Source organism: Pogona vitticeps, chromosome 3 (genome assembly GCF_051106095.1).
Source record: "Pogona vitticeps strain Pit_001003342236 chromosome 3, PviZW2.1, whole genome shotgun sequence".
Lineage (NCBI taxonomy): Eukaryota > Metazoa > Chordata > Lepidosauria > Squamata > Agamidae > Pogona > Pogona vitticeps.
In genome coordinates this window covers 232197983-232212320 of record NC_135785.1, presented here as the reverse complement: position 1 = coordinate 232212320, position 14338 = coordinate 232197983, and the positions used below count along the sequence as shown (strand labels likewise).

Here is a 14338-nt window from a genome sequence, read left to right as displayed (position 1 = left end):
CAAACACACACACACACACACACACACACACACACACACACACACACACACACTTTTTACATCTTTAAGACTTTTCTGTAATTACCAGTAATATTCACTATTATAGTACCACCTGCAGTATTCACTATTATAGTAGTATCTGCAAGTCACACCAATGTTTGATGAAAATTAACCATTTGTTTGATTAAAATTAACCCTTTTATTCTTTTGGATTTAAGACTCCCAGAAACCCCAGTCAGCATGGCCAGTGAAGTGTATTAAAGGAGCTTTATCCTACCTTATGAATCAGAGGTTCCTTAGCCACACATTATAAGCCTTATTGTCATTCTGCTATTAGCAGCATCATTTGCTTTTGAACATTTCTGTGTAGCTGGTGGAATATTTTTTACCAATTTCGAGTATATTGTTATCAGTATTCCAGTGTCACTCAGTTCTTTTTTATTCCATCAGAATGAGAAGCACACTGGACAATTGATCAAGTGCTCAAATGCAGTTGTAGCTAGGCAAAGGCTGAAAACTAAAGTTTTATGAAGACAAGATAGAACTTAGTCAGTCAGTTAGTTAGTTAAAATAGTTATATCTCACCTTTCCCCTCAAGAGGACCTTTTGATAATAAAGTCAGTAAGGTTACCGGTAATGAGAACAGCACAGACTTGTGATTTTGCTTGTTTTGCTAGGTTTGTAGTGCTTGTTTCTAGACTGTTGTTGATCAAGATTCTCATTAGTAGAATCTTGAGATTTAAAAGCAACAACTAAGCTTAGACTGAAAGCTACCTGTAGTAACTGATATTGGATACGGTTTTTGACAGTCCTCCAGTTTCCCAACGAGTTATTTCAACTTACTGTATGTAGGATTACCTCTGCAGATTGTTCAAAACCTGTGGGGCAGAATGCAGAGTTGTGTCACATTATGCTCCTGTCTTAGTGCACACTAAAATGCTTGTTTGGTTCTAGCTCTTCTATATGAGATGGAAGGAACCCTTTGAACGTTAACCAGCCCACATCCTGCTGCACTTATGAAGAGCACCTCTTATTACCATACACATCTGTGTGCCTTAAGAGATTTGTGGAAGTTTCACTTTGCATATACTGTACCCTTTTTTGATCTAAGAATTACAAAGGGTAGCCATATAGCACTTTTGCCATGAAATGTTTTCCTTATTGAAATATGTCAGGCTCTTTTATCATCCGTTTCTGTAGTCAAGTGGGAAAATGGCATTTTCAAAATGCTGATGTGTTTTGGTATTACTTATAATGTTGTTTTTAACTATGGATTTTTTTTCTACTATCTGTTTTGTTACTGTAGATCTGCCATAATTTTTACTGTCAGATGCTTGCTTGTAGTAAACAGTTTGGGTGTTGTGTAAACAGACAGAAAGTAGCATATAACTAAATGGATGAATGAATTGTATTTTACAGACCAACAAGTATCTTCAGACAAGTTTGTTGATGGTTCATGTCGACCAATTCTGCATAAGAGTCGCAAAGCAGATTTTGCAAATTTTGCATCCTGAGTGCTTGATAAATCATAAGGCCACATTGCTTCTTCAAATGTAAGTTGACTTTAATGCATCAATAATTTCCTTTATTTTCGCAGCTTTGTCTCCTGTGTTCGTTGTCACTTATTTCTTCTTAAACCAACAAAATAAAGCTGGTAATGTTTCTTCTAGCATTCCATAGTATAGTGGGCATAGATAATAATATTCCATATAGTTAACTTAGTACTATTTCTTTTGCTTTAACATGTGAAGATCAGTTGGCCAAAAAAAGATGTCAGATGATTGGCATGGGGTGCTATTTAAAATGTGAATTTCATCTGAATACCTGAAGCTGTTCTGTATGGTACACTTTAAAGGAAAAAAGTAAGGCGTTTGAATCCATGCGGATTCATGGTGAAATGCTTATGTAGAAATGCATTTCCATTTGTAAGGAAGTAAATGGTAACCCACATGCAAGTCCCATACGGTATTTCAATAGTCATATATAGGAAATATTGTATCATATAACTTGTGCAGGAAAGCCAGGATTGACTTCACAGAACACATATAATGGATGTATCCTTTGTGGTTATCTCATGTAGCAGCTCTTTTAATTCCATATGACTGAGAATGAAGTCCTTGTTTCTGGAGAGGATTTGGGGCACAAGAAAAGGAACTGAAGTCTGTCCTTGCATTTACTTAACTTACCTTACAATCTATTTGAATTTATTTATTACGATTGGGTGACCAGCTCATAAAACATATTTATGGCTAAAATATACAAAATGCTGTTTAAAAATGTACAATCAGTTCATAAAACATATTATGTGGTTAAAATATAAAATATGCAATTAAAAAGTGTACAGCCACTTCATAAACATATTATATAGTTAAAATATACAAAATGTAATTTAAAAATTGTACAGCAAGTAATTGTGTACTGGTTGTAAAATATGGGGAGAATCAAATACAGCATTTTATAGCTATCCTTTGAACCATTGGATCGTCGAGGGCAAACTGGTTTGGACAGGGTCTTTGGGTTATAAGAAGTCCTTCCTACAGATTTGTAAAGATCTGTAAATATTTCCTCCCTTCGGTTGGGACCAGAACATTTCTCTACGCTTGACAATAAATCTCCCTCATGCTAAAACCAGTCAACCTATGAACTCAGAAGACTATAAGGGAACGCTGTGCCATTGCTGCTGCACAAAATTTTGCTGCAGAGCATGTCATAAGGGAGTGTTGATTGGAAAGAAGTAGCTTGATGTAAAATTCATCAGGTCTCCCTGGATATCTGAGAATGATTGGGCTCAGGAGGTTGGTTATGAAGATATTGTAAAGGCATTTCTGTATTAGTAACAACACTGTATTTGCCTGACTCACTCATATGCTCTTGAAGTTCTATATCCCAAGTTCTTTGTTTGAGTGTCCCTTTAGCATCGACATGCCCCATCGCCAAAAGAGCATTGGTGGAAAAGCCCATTTGCCTTATTTCTTTAGTAAGTTGTAGTTTCCATTCTGATTGAAAGGAGTCAAATGTGACATCTGTGCCAAGCCTTCTGAAGAGAAGAGAAGCTTTAGCCAGTAATTAAACATGTGGACTTTGACGCGTGCTCTTATGGCAATTAGGCTAGCCTCCAAACGAAGGGCTACATTAGGTGTACATGGAGGTACAGTCAGAATAGATGTCAAAAATTTGGTTTGAACTACCTCAAGAGGACGTAAGTCAGATAAAGCAAACAATTGGCACCTTACAATCAAAGCAATGGCATTTTGAATTTTTTTTTAATTTATTATTATTATTTGGACTGTTCAGTGAACCAAGAATAGTTATATATATTGCTCTTGTCATAATTTGTTCTTGTTAAAGATTATACACACACACACACACACAGAGTGGTGCCTCGCTTTACGATTGCCCCATTTAACGACGAAATCACATTCAACGAAGTTTTTGCAATCGCTTTTGAGATCGCAAAACGATGTTTCCTATGGGGGAATTTCGCTTTGCAATGATCGGTTCCCTGCTTCGGGAACCGATTCTTCGCAAAACGATGATTTTCCAACAGCTGATCAGCGGTTTCAAAATGGCCACCGGGTAAACAAAATGCCCCCCTCCCGCTGTTTTCTGGGACGGATTCCTCGCATTACAGGCACCGAAAATGGCCGCCCTATGGAGGATCTTCGCTGGACGGTGAGTTTCAAGCCCTTTGGAACGTATTAAATGAGTTTTAATGCGTTTCAATGGGCTTTTTCTTTTCGCATTACAACGTTTTCATTCTACAGCGATTTCGCTGGAACGAATTAACGTCGTAATGCGAGGCACCACTGAATGTGTGTGTGTGTGTATAATCTTTATATATAAAATCTTTAACAAGAGTATTATAACAGAATGCTGACCTATGGTTCTAATAATAAAGTTAAATGATCAACAGATTTGTCCATCAAAAATCCCACACAGATACCAAACCAATTATGGCCATCTTTACCTCCTTTGTCTCATTCGGCCATATATATATATATATATATATATTCTGTTATCATACATTTTTGTAATAACAGTGCAGCCTTGAGTTGACCCTATAAAATTGAAGATGTGCTAAAAACCCATCCTATCAATATTAGGGTGGAATTCCAGCCACTTGAACAGTTTTTACAGTGGCAAATATTAGTAAGTTTTTTTTAAAAATACAAAGCTTTTCTAAACTGTTTTCATTCTAATTCTATATTTTTCTGAAACCTTCCAAATACTGGTAATTGCAAAGATAGCTTAATCATATAAGATTTCAAATATATAACAGACTGAAGCATGCATGGGTCACATGCTCTGTTCTTTAACCATGGTGTTCCATTTTAACCAAGTTAAAAAGTTAGAGCTGTGGTGTACAAAACAGCAGTTATTAAATGTGGTTACTAGATTAACACTGTTATTTTTCTGTGAGGATCATGTACTTACTTACATAGTAGTATTGTATGCATAATAGTGCATGACCAAGTAGCTTTGCACAATTTTTCCTGTAATTAGATATTCATAGCAGCTGCATTTCTAGGAATATTCCTTGTTTTAAAATAAATCAGAGTTGTGGATGGCATTTAAAAAAAAAAGAATCTCCGATACCTGCCTTGTTCCTTATAGGAAACTGTTGGTCTCTTGTTAGGCTTATTATGTTTGCTACTGCCAGGTTTTGATCACAGTTGGGATTGACAATGAATTAAATATACTTAAATAGAAGTACAAAACAGCTAGAAGTGAATTAGAGTGTTAGTTGTATTGTTTGAAGTTTAACATGGCATATTACTCCTACTTCTTTCCAATATTTAAGCGTCATCTCTCTGCTAAAGTACCCACAGTGACTTAAAACTACAATGCAAGTAGAAATAAACTAAAACAAGATGAAAATGTAGCCTGGGTTACATGTACTCTGCTTGGAAACTGCCAGATGCATTTGGTTTGGGCATTAGGAATCATCAAACTACCTGGTACTAACCTGCCTGCTTAAATTTCAGAATTGCTAAAACTTATTTAAAAGACAAAAAGAAAAAGAAAAGATGCAATGAATGTAAATACAGTGGTGCCTCGTTTAACGAATGCCCCGTTTAACGATGAATCCGTATAACGATTCATCTTTTGCGATCGCAAAAGCGATCGCATTACGATGTTTTAAATGGGGGAAAATCGCTTTGCGATGATTGTGGGGAAGCGCTTCCCCACGATCATCACAAAGCCCCCACTGATCAGCTGTGTTTCAGGGGGTGGAGAGAGCGAGCCCCGAAGAACAGCTGATGGGTGGGTTTTTTTTGCGAAGCTGGCTTTCGAGCCAGTTTCGCAAACCCCTCCCCGCCGCCCATCAGCTGTTCTTCGGGCTACCTCTCTGTGCGCTCCGATCTCCAGCCCTGACAACCCGGGCTGGAGATCCGAGCGGACAGAGAGGCAGCCCGAAGAACAGCTGACGGGCGGCGGGGAGGGTGTTTGCGAAGCTGGCTAGAAAGCCAGCTTCGCAAACCCCTTCGAGCTTCGGGCTGCCTCTCTGTCCGCTCCGATCTCCAGCCCTGGCAACCCGGGCTGGAGATCCGAGCGGACAGAGAGGCAGCCCGAAGAACAGCTGACGGGCGGCGGGGAGGGTGTTTGCGAAGCTGGCTAGAAAGCCAGCTTCGCAAACCCCTTCGAGCTTCGGGCTGCCTCTCTGTCCGCTCCGATCTCCAGCCCTGGCAACCCGGGCTGGAGATCCGAGCGGACAGAGAGGCAGCCCGAAGAACAGCTGACGGGCGGCGGGGAGGGTGTTTGCGAAGCTGGCTAGAAAGACAGCTTCGCAAACCCCTTCGAGCTTCGGGCTGCCTCTCTGTCCGCTCCGATCTCCAGCCCTGGCAACCCGGGCTGGAGATCCGAGCGGACAGAGAGGCAGCCCGAAGAACAGCTGACGGGCGGCGGGGAGGGTGTTTGCGAAGCTGGCTAGAAAGCCAGCTTCGCAAACCCCTTCGAGCTTCGGGCTGCCTCTCTGTCCGCTCCGATCTCCAGCCCTGGCAACCCGGGCTGGAGATCCGAGCGGACAGAGAGGCAGCCCGAAGAACAGCTGACGGGCGGCGGGGAGGGTGTTTGCGAAGCTGGCTAGAAAGCCAGCTTCGCAAACCCCTTCGAGCTTCGGGCTGCCTCTCTGTCCGCTCCGATCTCCAGCCCTGGCAACCCGGGCTGGAGATCCGAGCGGACAGAGAGGCAGCCCGAAGAACAGCTGACGGGCGGCGGGGAGGGTGTTTGCGAAGCTGGCTAGAAAGACAGCTTCGCAAACCCCTTCGAGCTTCGGGCTGCCTCTCTGTCCGCTCCGATCTCCAGCCCTGGCAACCCGGGCTGGAGATCCGAGCGGACAGAGAGGCAGCCCGAAGAACAGCTGATGGGCGGCGGGGAGGGTGTTTGCGAAGCTGGCTAGAAAGCCAGCTTCGCAAACCCCTTCGAGCTTCGGGCTGCCTCTCTGTCCGCTCCGATCTCCAGCCCTGGCAACCCGGAGAACAGCCTGGGTAGGCGGCGCAAGGAGGCTTCAAGCATCGGGGACAGGCTGGGGGGTGGACTGGGGAGCTTGAAGCCTCTCCGCGCCGCCTACCCCGGCCGTTCCCAGACTTCTGGAAGTCCGGGAACAGCCTGTGTAAGCAGCGCGGAGAGGCTTCAAGCCCCCGGTCCACCCCCCAGCCTGTCCCCGCTGCTTGAAGCCTCTCCGCGCCGCCTACCCAGGCCGTTCCCAGACTTCTGGAAGTCCGGGAACAGCCTGTGTAAGCAGCGCGGAGAGGCTTCAAGCTCCCCGGTCCACCCCCCAGCCTGTCCCCGCTGCTTGAAGCCTCTCCGCGCCCCCTACCCAGGCCGTTCCCAGACTTCTGGAAGTCCGGGAACAGCCTGTGTAAGCAGCGCGGAGAGGCTTCAAGCTCCCCGGTCCACCCCCCAGCCTGTCCCCGATGCTTGAAGCCTCTCCGCGCCGCCTACCCAGGCTGTTCCCGGAGGCTTCAAGCATCGGGGACAGGCTGGGGGGTGAATCGGGGAGCTTGAAGCCTCTCCGCGCCGCCTACCCCGGCCGTTCCCAGACTTCTGGAAGTCCGGGAACGGCCTGGGTAAGCAGCGCGGAGAGGCTTCAAGCTTCCCGATTCACCCCCCAGCCTGTCCCCGGAGCTCGGAAGGGAATTGTCGGCAGGGGACGGTGGCTTCGGGGTCCTTCCGAGGCCGCAGCCCACTGCCGACATTTTCCCCCAGCTGAGCAGCGGGGCTTGGATCCGAGCCGCGGTGGCTACCCCAGCCATGGCCGGACTCTAGGGAGTCCAGCCATGGCTGAGGTAGCCGCCGTGGGTCAGATCCAAGCCGCGGGGGGGAGAGAGAAAACCGGATAATCCGTTCCAATTGGAACGGATTATCCGGTTTTCAATGCATCTCTATGGGAAATGGTGCTTCACATAACGATGTTTTCACATAACGTTTTTTTTTCTGGAACCAATTAACATCGTTATGCGAGGCACCACTGTAATATAATAAAATACAAATAAACGTTATGACTAATTGAAACTACTTTTAAATTAAAAATACACCAATTAGAAGCCGTTTGGACATCTCAGGACAAATTTACACTAGTAGAATGCAGCTTTATATAATTCAGCTTTAATTAGCTTTCTGAAATCAGAGAGGGATTATGTCTGGTGAACCTTTGTAGGAAGCTTGTTCCAGGGGAAAGGGGGCACAATTGAGAAAGTTTGGTTCCTCGTGTTGACTTTATTGGCCTCTTAAGTGTTATAGGTCTTAACATCAAGGACTGGAAGGAGCATGTGGAATGGATAGCTATTTTTTTCTGGAAAGACGTTCAATCAAATATCAAGGTCCTAAACCATTAAGGATTTAATAAGTTATGCCAGGACCTTAAATTGAGCACAGAAACTAACAGGGAGCAATGAATGAGAAATAGTAAAGGATACCTAAAAGTGTGGATGTTCATATAATGTTTGTTTAATGTGTTGTTCATCATAAAGAGACACTGTCTTTCGTTAAGTACTAGATTTGTTTGTTTGCTTTTCCTTTCAAATTATTGGCTTTTGGTGATATTGGTAGTAATTTAATACATCTTTTGTAATGTGAAAGTAGCAGCAAACTCCTAAAAACAGAGGGATTTTGTATTTCTCTACATGAGTTCACTTGCTGTTACTGGTGTTTCTGGTAGATGGCTGAATCATCCTGATGGCATTCAAACAGGAACCAGCTGCTTAGAATATTAAAATGCATGCATTTATTCCTCTAGAGAGACAGTAACATCTGCAAAGTTTTCCTATCTTGATAATCCCACAGAGCATTCTCTAGTAGTTTTAACTTTTCTGTTTCTTTCCTTCTGTATTATATTTGGAATCTCTTGCCTTCCTAATATGCAAGAGAAACTGTTAGAACATGTACATAAATGTTCCTGAGATTAAAAATAATGTTTTAGAAAGAGTTTAAGTCTGTAAAGTATGTTTCTGGCATAGAAAAGAAATTCAGTTTCTGTCTTTTACTCATTTTGTCATTGGCTGATAGGGCACTTGGTGACAATGGAGGTAATAGCTAGAAAAAATATATGCTTCTGAAAGTACAATCCAATATAATGTGCTTCCTCTTGATTCTAAATGACTGTGTGTTCTGCCACAACCAAGTCCTTTATAGAGAAATCTCTCTTTTCTCCTTTCACTAATTCTAAACTATTAGAGTTTCTTTACTGTAATACCTGATTATCAGATATTCAGTTTAAGTTTAGCATATAGTTTGACTTGGTCCTAGACCATGGCTGTAATCCACCTAAGATTAATGATTATATCCCTTTGAAATACACATGAAAAAAGTCAATTTCACTGCTTTCAGGGGGAAATCCCCACTGTATAGAAGGAAATGCAGTAAATTTCTGTGTGAAACATACAAGTAAACAGAGTAAGAGAAAAGGAGTACTGCTTGATCTAGGAGAAAGCAGGGTATCAGAAATGAAAGGGATTAATAGTTGAAGGATTGGATGTGGGTTGTCACAGGGCTATAGTGATTATTAAGTTCAAGAGGAGGCATAAAATTTGATGCAGAAAGAGACTGAAAATCAATTCAGGTGTGAAACATATATCATTAATATGTTCCCAAATTCAAAGTTTATGATTAAAATACATTTTAATATTTATTGTTGTTTTAATTTTTGAGAAGTGAAAGTTACAGAGAAAGACAATATTGTATAACACCAATTCCTCTCCTTGTGTTGGTGCTATATTAGTTTGGGGAAATGAGCAACCAAGGGAAAGGCATTGTCTTATATTTGAGCTTTTTGTAAGACCACATAAGGTTTTAACTTACTAGAACACTAGTACAGGCAGATGAAAAGAAGCTCTAGTTTTTACTTACAATTTCAGAAAATCAGATGCTGAAATGTTTGTGTCACTTCAGCAGCATGATCTGATAACAGTATGTTTAATTCTTTAACTCTATTACCATATTTTTAGGGGGAGTCTTTCTCGCACATAAACTGAATCAGGGCTAAAGGACCTTTTAATATTTTAATGCTGAATATTTAACAAGATAGTTTTCTTAATTGTGCTTATAAGGATTTGGCAACTTGACTATATGACATCAGAAGAAATTGACAATGTGCTTCTGATTTGTATTTTCTTGCTGTTTTGACATACTTTGTGTTAGTTTGCAGCTGTCTCTGTGGATATATTAAAGAAGTATGAATCAGTCCAAGCCCTAAAGGTGTGATTGGAATATAGTCCCACAGAATTCTTCACCCTGAGCATCCTCACTGACCCACCAATGGCATAGTACCATGATGGTGGTTTATACATGTGTGCAGCCAAATGTAAAGAGCTTTCTTCAGAGTTTTGCAATCAATGTGTGAATGTCTGTGACATTCATGGGGGGTTGTCTGTAGGTGGGAATTAACATGCACACTGTTGTTCCATGACATGTTCATGTGAAGATCATCCTGAAAATCTATAGTTATCACTGACACTTCTTTCTTTGGCCTAGAGTCCATACTGACAATCATAGACTTCAGAGATAACTTACTACAATGCACAGATCAACAGGAAAGTACATACTGTTTTCCATTAGCTAATACAGCCAAATAGATTCCCCCCCCAAATATTTGTTTTTTCAGTGTGTTTTAAAGTTTTTTTCTCATGCCTAGTACATTTTCTGTACAATGTTCGAATTGTTTCTGAAATTCATAATTGCATACTGAGAAACGCATCCAAGGTTTTATTTGCATTATTTACTTTGCATAATCTAAAAGTAAAACATTTGCCATGTAAAATGCATAGTTTGGGGAGCTCCCATTTATCCACCCTTGTTTCTACTTTGGGTTATTCACAGGCATTGTACTGTGCATGTTAGTGCATAACAACTGTAGTACCTGATGGAATGTCAACCAGTCAAAATTTTGACAGCTTCTTAAATACAAAAAGACAGAACTGCAATCCTCTCTTTGCAAAGTTTATTGATAGCCTCTCTTGGAATGTGACAGCCTAGGAAAAGTTGTTGTAGAACATTTTGGTTTTAACCAACAGTGACTTTAATGTCATTCTTGATTTCTGTCTGTCTTTATAAAGAACTGTCAGAAACTCTGTTGTAAGCCTACAGGTGCTTCTTTGTTGCAAGATTTAAAACTTCTGTATTAAAACAGTGTTCAAATAATAAATAGACACATTTAGATCACATGTGTATGCATGCACACACACGCGCGCACACACACACACATATACACTGTTAAAAATAAGCCAGGAATTCTAAATATTCTGTGCTAGTCCTTATATTTTGAAACAACTGGAGTGAGGGAGGGAAGGAAACGCAGAAGTACCTCTCAGTGGGATTTTTGTTCAGTGACAGTGTATTATATATTATTGTTGTTACATGCTGTCAAGTTTCTCCAAAGGTCCTATCATTATGAGCTCTGTTCAGATCTTGCAAACGAATGGTCATGGTTTCCTTTATTGATTCCAACCATCTCATGGTAGCCTATCCTCTTTTTTTAAATTGTGTGCAAATATGGATGTGATGATTACTAGTAATATTTATTTGTCTTGGTTTATTTTTTAGCATCATCATACTGAGATTTCCCATCAAGATTTTCCCTTGCATCAGTGAGATTTCTTGGCATCTCACAAAAATGAGACTGTGGTCTCTTTTCCTATAGATTGATTGCCTGTTCTTTTGCATAGGAAGCTGCCAAATCTTGCACAGCTTAATTCCTTTTCTAGTGAATTTCTAGAAGGCATGCCATTTTACATGAGAATTCTAATAATACTACATAGCTTGGCATTTCTGCCAAGACAAAATCCACAAAATTTCAGAGGAATCCAACAACATGTCTCCCAACAATTCCAATGTGTGTATGCATTTTGCACAGAGAAGTACTGTAACAAAATTACCCCCTTTGCTTTCTGTCCAAGAGTGGCAGACTATGAGAGTCTCATGATTATCTTAAACTTTTCCTAGCATTATTATCTTTTCCTACCAGTACAGCCTTTTCATGCCATGCCAGAAGTACAACAGTTTTAGTTTAGTTATTTTGGTTTCTAGTGAGAGTTCAGGCTTGATTTGATCTAGAACCTGCTGTCTTTCTGACAATTCACGGTATCCATAAGTCTCTCCTCCTCCTGATTTTTCTCCCCATCAGTTTTCTTCATTGCCCTGTTTTCTATCTGTGCACTGTAATTGAAAATACCATATTATAGGTGATTTGGGCCTTGATTTCTAGCAACACATCATTAAACTTAATCATCTTTTTAAGTTCCTTCATAGCTGCTTTATCGACTCTCAGTTGTCTTCTGATTTCTTGGCTTCCATCTCCTTCTGGATTGATGACTGAACCAAAATATAGAAAATCTTTATCAACTTGGAATTTTTTATCATCAAAATTAAATTTATTTATTTATTTCAAATAAAATAAAAAACAGAGACATCACCTTGTGAAGAAAAGTCTGCATAGTCAAAGCTATGGTTTTTCCTGTAGTGATGTATGGAAGTGAGAGCTGTATCATAAAGAAAGCTGACCATCGAAGAATTGATGATTTTGAATTGTGGTGCTGGAGGAGGCTCTTGAGAGTCCCCTGGACTGCAAGAACAAACCTATCCATTCTGAAGGAAATCAATCCTGAGTGCTCACTGGAAGGACAGATCCTGAAGCTGAGGCTCCAATACTTTGGCCATCTCATGAGAAGAGAAGACTTTCAGGAAAATACCCTGATGTTCGGAAAGTGGAAGGCGCGAGGAGAAAGGGACGACAGAGGACAGTGTCATTGAAGCTACCAACATGAATTTAACCCAACTCCGGAAAGCAGTGGAAGACAGGAGGGCCTGGTGTGCTCTGGTCCATGGGGTCATGAAGAGTCGGACACAACTAAATGAATAAACAACATTTATTTAAAATAATTATAACCTGCATTTGTCCTTAAAATAATCCAAGGGAGCTTACATCATTAAAAAAAACAATATTTAAAAGCTGAAAAACAGTATGAATACAAATATCAAAAAAATTAAACAAATATATTAAAATTACAGATAAAATCAATACCAAAAATAAAATTAAAAGCAACCAGGCACAAGAAAGCATTTAAAAACCCATCTCAGAAAGCTAAGGGAAAACCTGCCTTAAGAGGCAGGTCTTTTTCTGCTTGTGGAAGAAAAGCAAACATGGGGCCAGCGTGACCTCTCATGGGAGGGAGTTCCAGAGTCTAGGAGCAGCAACAGAGAAGGCCCTTTCTCATGTTCCCATCAAGCACACCTATGAATTCTTCTGTAGATACCCAGTTTGATATAATGGATTGAGTGACAGACTAGGAGTCAGGAGGCCTGGGTTTGAATTCCTACTCAGCTATGGAAGCTCACTGGAGGTGTGGAACTGGTAAAATGATTCCTTAAATATCTCACTTAATTTGAAAGCTCTGTTAGGATCATTGTTATTTGGTTCTGCCTTGATGGCACATAACAATAACACTTTTTCTGTAGTCTTTTTTTTTGTCTTAGTCTTCAACTGTAAATCCAGTTTTGCACTTTCTTTTTTATTTAAATGTCATAGTATGGTAATTCTAGAAAGTTTAGTTAAATGTTTATCATTTTAGAAACATGGGCATCATCAATCTGTTCTAGACCATCCACCACCAAATGAACAAGTTCACTATCATGGTGGAAAAAGAACAGCAACCTGAATCCTATTGGAGATTTATGCCAGTGTAAGTATAATTGCATTTATTACAGTGGCAAATTGTCTCTAATTATCTGTTACTTGTATTCCTGGTTGAGCTCCACATCACATGACTGGCATATGATCAAGAATGTGAGCATCAACTGGTTGATTAATGGGAGCTTGCCAGTACAATATACATAGTGTGCATATCCAGTATTAATGTCCAATAGGATTCTGTGTGTGGTGTGTGCGTATGTGTTTATTTATATGCCACCTTTCTCACCATTGAGGAGGAGGACGTCTCTCGTGTCCTCACCAAACAAGATTGAGAAGGCACTCAAACTGAGAGAATGGCCTCCCCAGAAGATTGTAAAAGCGGAAGCCACACATGGGGCTGCTGGATAGTTCAGTGGTGTAGATATCTGACTGCAGAGCTGGAAGTTGGTAGTTCGAATCTCCATTGGGTCTCCTTGACAAGGACTAGAATTGATCCAAAGAGTCCATTCAAGCTCTGCAGTTCTACAATGCTGCTGCTGCTGCTGATTCAGAAATCCAAACAATCAAAATTATTTAAAAAATTGTAATTCGTATTATATGGCAGATTATATTCGTATTATATGGCAGATACAAGTTTTAACCAAAAACCTAAGTATCAGATATCAGCTCAGTATGTATGCTGATCCGATTATTGCTCTTTTTTGTAGCTCTGATAGTGTTTTTGAGATCTGCAGCTGCTTGTAATACTGTGAAATTTATTGATATTGTTCCCAAAGCCTCAATGACTACGGGGACCATTGAAGTGTGTTTCATCCACAAGTGAGATGTTTTGATTGTCAGATCTCTGTATTCTGTCAGTTTTTTTGATTCTTTATTTTGAACTCTGATATCCCCTAGAATTACAGTGTTAGTGAACCAGATATTTCTTCATTCTGTTACTATCATGTCTGGTGTGTAAATGCCGGGTAGGTGGGGCTCGTCAGCCATGGAAGGCAGCCCATCTAGGAGAAGGAAAACTCCAATTTCAAACCTCCACTGCCTTGTGGCTATATCCACTCATGGAAAAGGCTTCAGGAGTTAACCTCGAGGCAAAATCCGGAGTCCCGAAGGCAGCATGTGTCTTTCTGCCAACTCCTGCGACATTGCTGGAACCAGTTGTATTGGCTCTTGCCTTTCCATTGGACCATTTCAGCAATGTGGAGAGGGGGGATC

The 14338-nt window shown here is 40.9% G+C and overlaps 1 protein-coding gene across 12 annotated transcripts in view; it reads left to right on the top strand.

Annotated features, from left to right (window-relative positions):
* ZBTB20 (zinc finger and BTB domain containing 20) overlaps positions 1-14338 on the top strand; it is a 675920-nt gene that overhangs the window by 530765 nt on the left and 130817 nt on the right. For all 12 annotated transcript variants that reach the window (XM_072993815.2, XM_072993818.2, XM_072993813.2 and 9 more), the window contains one exon: positions 1420-1553. The gene's annotated coding sequence lies outside the window, so the exon portion shown is untranslated. The remainder of the gene's footprint in view (positions 1-1419; positions 1554-14338) is intronic.